General features: G+C 37.3%; 1 pseudogene; it reads right to left on the minus strand.

The window, feature by feature from the left end:
- Window positions 1–210: 210 nt before the first annotated feature.
- LOC106004870 lies at window positions 211–780 on the minus strand (annotated as a pseudogene).
- Window positions 781–6,813: the final 6,033 nt, after the last annotated feature.

Consider the following 6,813-nt stretch of genomic DNA (forward strand, 5'->3'; position numbering starts at 1 on the left):
GAGAAAGAGTGCACCACTGGGAGGGTGGACAGATGGAGAGAGAGAAGCAGTCTCCCCACTAAGCAGGACCCCGACCTGGGGCTAAATCCCCGGACCCTGAGATTATGACCTGAACTGAAGGTAGACACTTAACTGCCTGAGCCACCCAGACACACACACCCTTTTTTTTTTTTAATTGTATAAGTTATTAATTAGGTTTTTGTAAGAAATTTAAAACATCAGTTTCTGAGGATCAACTCCACTTGTGAGAGAAAACACAGAGTGGATTTAGCCCTGCAGTTGAGGAATAGCTTTTCTTTTTTGCAGAATTTGTGAGTCCACAGCTTTCTCCTTAATCTTATGCTGCTCTGTATGCTGGTATTTCTCTTTCTCTGTGTCAAACATCTCATCTTCCTGGTGTCTGGGCTTTCAATGCTTCTTCTTCCTAAAGTAAGATCAGTGAGATGTTCAAGGATTTTCACACTATTGATATCAATTTTGGTGGAGGTGGCAATAACAAATTTCTGGTATGTTCTGCAGAGAGAAACTCAAATGAGTGTCAGAGGTGCAGTCACAAAAGCAAGCCACTGCTCAGTTGCTTCAGGAAACCATCCACTTACCTCTGTGGTGCCCACAGAGGATGCTGAGAATGCTGTTGAGAGTGGAACTAGATCAAAGTTTTCTAACAGGCTAACTGAGGGGATTTTTGCCTCAGCTCAACAGCTTTCAAGGAATATTTTCACAAGAGTAACATCTAGGCATTCTGCGAAGTTTAACCACTCCTGAGCCACCAGGCTTATCACCACCAACTAGAAGGAGTGCCCAAATAAATGGATGTTTTATATAACACAGGAAAGAGGATGAGTACAAAAATAATTTGAATAGCATTCCAAACTGTATTCCAAAATTGTACAACATAAAGTTTAGAAGAATTTCCAGTTCAAGTTTAAATAAACACATACATAGGAAAGGAAAAAACAGCAACAACAGAACTTCCACCACTAAGAGCAAAGAAATTCCTGCTGAAAATTCCTAACCATTACTATTATTGTTCTCAGTAATATAGTTTATTCCATCATTTATACAATGTATTATGGATGACACAAAATTAAGTCTGTGTAGTAACAGGGAAGATGGCATCTACTTTATTCTCTTAATAACAATGTTAAATCAGATGGGTCGAGTTTGTTGGTCAAGGTCAAACAATCAGCAAGTGATAGAACTAAGATTAGCATCCATGTCTCCTAATGCTTAAAATTATACTAAGTTGAAAAGAACTAAGTTAATAGTTGAGTGACTTATAGGGTGGAAGGGATCATTTTAATTTAATGCCACTATTAATTAGTAATTGTAACATGGGGGAATAAAAAGTAAGGTGAAATGAGACAAATTTTCTGAAGAGAGAATTAAAGTCAAAAGAAAGAAGAAATTATTTCAACAGTTACCAGTATAGTACTGATCAAAACAGATCCACTTTTCCAATATCTCTTACATCCATCGATCTGCAAAGTCCTGGTAGGAAATGACAAAGAAACTTGAGTAAAAAACTTCATTCAGTATGAGCTGATTCATAGAGAGAGGGGATACAAAGCCCACCCAAAAGAGGAAAGAGCTTACTAATTAAAGAATTTCGATGAACCATGCTAAATTATTCCTCTAATCAGAGCAATGAATGAACTGCCTAATCTCTGAGTCAATGATTAGGTTGCTAAATATTCCAGGATTACAAATAGCAAAGTTAACTAATTTCCTTGAATAATTACTCATTCATTTATTCAATTTCCAGCTAACTGAAGAATCATTTATCTAGAGAGGTAACAAAAATAAATATTCTAAGTTTTGATATTGCATTATGGTTATGTAAGATGTTACCACTGGGAAAATTTGGCTGAAGAATACATGGGATCTCCCTTAACATTTTTTTGTAACCTGTAAACCTATAATAATTTCAAAATAAAAAGTCAAAAAGTGGACAAAGATAAAAAGATAGATATTCTAGGGCTTCACCTTCTAAGATTCTTATTCAGTAAGTTTGGAGTAGGATTCAATAATCCACATTTTTAAATCAGGACTTTGTATGATTCTGAGGTCCTGCTATGTTTGGGAGCCACTGAATTGCACAATAAAATACTTTTACACAAGTCAGAGAAAGTTTTCAAATAATTTCTTTTTGATAAAGGATTATTCAATTGTTGACATTTCTGGGGGTGATGAGACTTAGGAAAACATTAAGTATCTATACATCTCCTATCCCACACTGACTTCCACCCAGGAATGACTAAATACATTGACAACACTGTCTCCCAATTTCACTCACTTCCATGTCCTATCTCTATCCTGGATGTCATCAGTTTTTAAAAAGAACACATCAACACCTTAGCCTTACAGCTTTTGGATGTCCTCAATATCAGCAACATCATTATTACAGTGGTCCACATAAAGTGCCTGGAATGCCTAAATAAATTGCCTAGAATTGAAATGAACAACCTAAATATTACTTTTTCAAAGCCCATTGTGAAGCTCAACGTCACAGCCTTTTTGAGCCTAAGGACTTTAGCTTTCAGGCCTAAAGAAGTCTGTAGTAAACCTTCATGCAAGGGTTCCAAGTTCCCTAATAACAAAGATTTAAATGTCCAGGCTAATACTCCATTCTAGACTGTGATAGAACAATGGAAAATGGCATCTAGGACTAGAAGTTACAATATTAAAATGCAAATATCTATATTGGGAAAACACTGTAAACTGTTATCAACAGGCCAGCAGTTTAGTATGGGAGAAAAGTTATTAGAAATGCAGGCTTATGGATCCTGGCTCTCTCAGGTTTGATGCAGTAAGTCTAGAACAGGATCCAGAAATCTACATTTTGACACACTGTCTACTTACAATATTTAAAGAAATTTTAACCTAAATGTTTAAATGCAGATAAATTGGCTGCAATCCTAGAATAGAGGCCAGATATAAATATCATCTGACACTGACAAATAAACAGAATAAAGTATGAAATTTGTCCTTTGAATATTTGAATATTAGATTTCTGAAGAGGTAGCTAATTAGGGAATCTAGAGGGGATAAAGTGAAGAACTGGAAAGGAGACAGCTCAAAACAGAAAAAGACAAAAAGAACCAAGAAAACCTTAATCTATGTACCAATATTCCTCAGGACTGACTTTGCTTCTGGGTGGGGGTTGGCATGGAAGTAGAGTTTTGGGAAACGTTAATCTCTCCTGACTGCAACACTGTCTCCACTTTCCTACAGAATGGACCAGGAAAGGAGGGAGGAAGTCAGAAAATTTAATGGAAATATATAAATAAATCTGGCTAATAATAAATAAGATGTAAATAAAACTCAAATAAGATTTCCAATACTAAAGAGGAAAACTAGGAAGCTTCTCTTACGTCCTTGTTTTCTCTAGGAGGCTGAGAGAACTGAGTGTTTCCTTTGTCCCCGTGTCATTGTTAACAATAATTTCCAGAGGTAGTCTCATACACAAAAGGGATCAGGTTCAGAAGTAGCAAATGATTCAGTAACTTCATTTTAAGGCTTAACCAAAAGCCTATTCATGCCCTGGGTTTTTTGTGCTTGTAAAAAGCTGATTTGCCTATCAGACAAAATGTTTGGTTTTACTTCTCTGCTGTATTAGCTAAGCTCCAATCAGAAGACAGAAACTATGCAGTAATTTAAACAGGACAATTTAGTATAAAGAGATAGCGACAGAGTATGGGACTAATGGGGAGCTGACTAAAGTTGAGGGACAGGGGCCCTAAGTGATACACAAAAGTTACTGAGGGAGGGTGTTCAAAGAAGGAACAAACTTGAAAGAAGAGGATCTTCCCTACTGCTAGGACTCCACTCTCATTGGAAAGGGTATAGTCAAAGCCCATTGGATGTTGAGATGCACTGGGTTGTTCCAGGCCAGAGAGAGTCCAGTTGAATTGAGAATTATCTCTTAAGATATTGATAAAATTTGCTGGGAAGCTCTCTGTTTAGGTTGCTACTGACTTGTAGGAAATCCAGCTTGGGTACCATTTGAACTCACAGAAAACCATCTGGAAGCAGCAGGGATGTTAAAGGGAGATGCTGTTGATTTACTGGAAATGAGCTGGTTGATCCAGAGAACTTGTTAGGCACCCACAGGAGCGCCATTGAACTTGCTGCTGGAAACTATTCAAAGTAGAGTTTGTGCTGAGGTAAGCTGGGGATGTGCCACTTGCTGCTTTATGCCAGCACACTGCTGAAAAAAGCCATTCACTCTGCAAGAGCTCAACTAAGTGAGCACACCTCACATAAACAGAAAGAAGAAACCTCTCTCCTCCAAAGTCCCTCCAACACCCTGTACCGACCGACAGTATTTCACGAGGTCTAGCGTTGTTATCACACAGAACAGGAAAAAAAGGGTGAATTTTTTCACCCTGAGAAGCAATAATTTGGTAATTTGACACACCTGCCTACTGTTGGGTCCCCAATGTTGGGACCCCCAATAATGGGTCCGTGATTAAAGGAACGAGACTGATACAACGCGAAGGTCAAGCAAAGCTTTATTTCATGCCAAGCATCAAGAATCAAGCTGAATATTCAGGGCCACGCCTCTTACAGAAAGGGCAACCTCTCTCTGCTTCACAGACTAGCTTTGAAGGGCAAAGGCCATGTGGTTGGGTCTGGCCACGCATAGGTGGCCAATGAAATTGTAACACACAGAGAAAGCTGCACAGTCATGCTAGGTGACCAACTGAATTACAATTTACCCTAGTAGATATTTGAATTAGCCTAACACCTTGGTCAGAATTGGCACCCAAAAGGCGCCCAGAGGGCGGGGCCTATACTCCTTGGTAACAAGGGAGACAGTATGCACCCCCCCCATACACTGATTGGATGTCTCCACCTGGCCTGACCCCCCCTTGTATTTGGGCTTTGTTACCTGGGACTGGTTTCAGGGACTTGTTTTTAAGTAAGTTCCGGTGAGGGCAGGGTCAATTTAAGTTTTACTGCATAAACAACAAAATGGCTGTTCAACTGAGGTGGGGCCGCCCTGGCTAAATAGGCCCTTATACTACTAACTACATTTTTCAAATCAATGTTCAATATATGGAAATAATATTTTCTTGAGAACTAGGTAAAGAAAATGTTATGTGACTAAGTAAAAGTAACTTTTGTACTTTCTCTTATTTGTCAAAGTTTCTCAGCTTTTAATTTGGACAGATATCGGTATTATCAGAAAATAAATAGTTCCTGTTACCAACTGACATTGTTGCACAAGTCTAATTACTTGAAAATAAATGGGAAATAATCCTGAAAAAAATCTTCATATAACTCTTTTTAATTTTGAGAATGAGAGGCTTGGAGGCTCATCCTACCTATAGATGGCATCTGTGTACAGTTATTTGGTAAATGATAGGTCCATTTGTCCTGAATTCTTTCTTTCCTCTCCTTTTATGATAACTTTCCATTTTTAGAGTCATTTCTTGGGTTAATTAGCTACTTATAAAAAGCACTTTTAAAGAAATACAGATGTAATTCTAAAAAGAATAATACACTATGTAATTAACATTCATTAGTGCATTACCGGAGGCAAAAAAAAAAAAAAAAAAAAAAAACCAAAAGAATGGTATATACTGATGGCAACACAATAAAATGGTATATACATTTTTTTTTTAATTTAGAGCAAAAGTCAACAAACTTTTTCTATAAAGGACCAACTAGTAAATATATTAGGCTTCATGGGCCATAAAACTCTATCTCAACTACTCAAACCTGCCCTTGTAGCATAAAAGCATCCATCAGTAATATGTTTCAATGGAAGCAGTTTGTCAGTGATTCAGTTTGACAACCCCTGATGCAGAGGAACAGGAGGAGAAGTGGGTGAAGAGGACCCTGTAAAGGAGAAATGCATAAGCATCATAATAACGCTTGACATTTGAGGCTATGAAGCCAGCAGAAATAGTAAGTCTTGGCTCACTACTCAGTTTTGGGATTTTGTTCAGGGAAGACGTACCATAGAATGCATGGAATATGGAATTAGACTAAACTGAGAGCTACTGCCTCGTAACAAAACCTGTTTTCTCATTTGTACAATAAAGGTGATGTGAAATAGAGAAATAATAATACTTCATCATCTAATAAAGCTACCGTGTCTGTGTTCAGTAGCTGCCAACACTTCATGGCTCTCAATTTCCTTATCCCTTATTGAGGGGCTTAGATTAGTTGACTTGTAAGATCCTTTTCAATGCTTAAGTCAATATACCATGACTGGACATCAGATTTTTGGAATTGTTAGCATGAGATGTGTATCATGATTTAATTTTGCAAGGAGGGTCTTTTGCTTTTTCCAGTACAAAAGAATCACATGAGGAAAGTGCCAAGTCCTTCTATTAAATTGTCTAAATAGTGGTTTTCCACAGGGAAAAGGGGTGACAAAGTTTACTGCTCCCTAGAGTATGATATTTTTCTATCTTCAAGGTTGGGAAGCCTACTGACATTTAGTGGGCAGAAATCAGTGATGCTAGACTTCCTGGAATGCATGGGACAGTCACACATGATGAATATTCATTCTGTGTTCTATATGGATTTATATTTTCCCACTAGACATTCATGTGAATTTAAAACTTGTTTACAATTTTCTAAGCCAAGAATATAATCCATTTTACATATGAATACAAGGCATTTTTGAACTATTTTAATATACCCTGAGTTTTCTAGAAGTGTAAATATCACGTAAAACGATGGAATATTATACTTTGTTTCCATAAGTACTTTATCAAGAATAAAACAAATCAATTTCAAGAAAAGCACATCATCAATACCAATGCTTCTTACGATGTTTTAGTCATAAGTAAAATG

Source organism: Mustela putorius, unplaced genomic scaffold, assembly GCF_011764305.1.
Source record: "Mustela putorius furo isolate JIRA1106 unplaced genomic scaffold, ASM1176430v1.1 tig00003845_pilon_pilon_pilon, whole genome shotgun sequence".
Classification (NCBI taxonomy): Eukaryota; Metazoa; Chordata; class Mammalia; order Carnivora; family Mustelidae; genus Mustela; species Mustela putorius.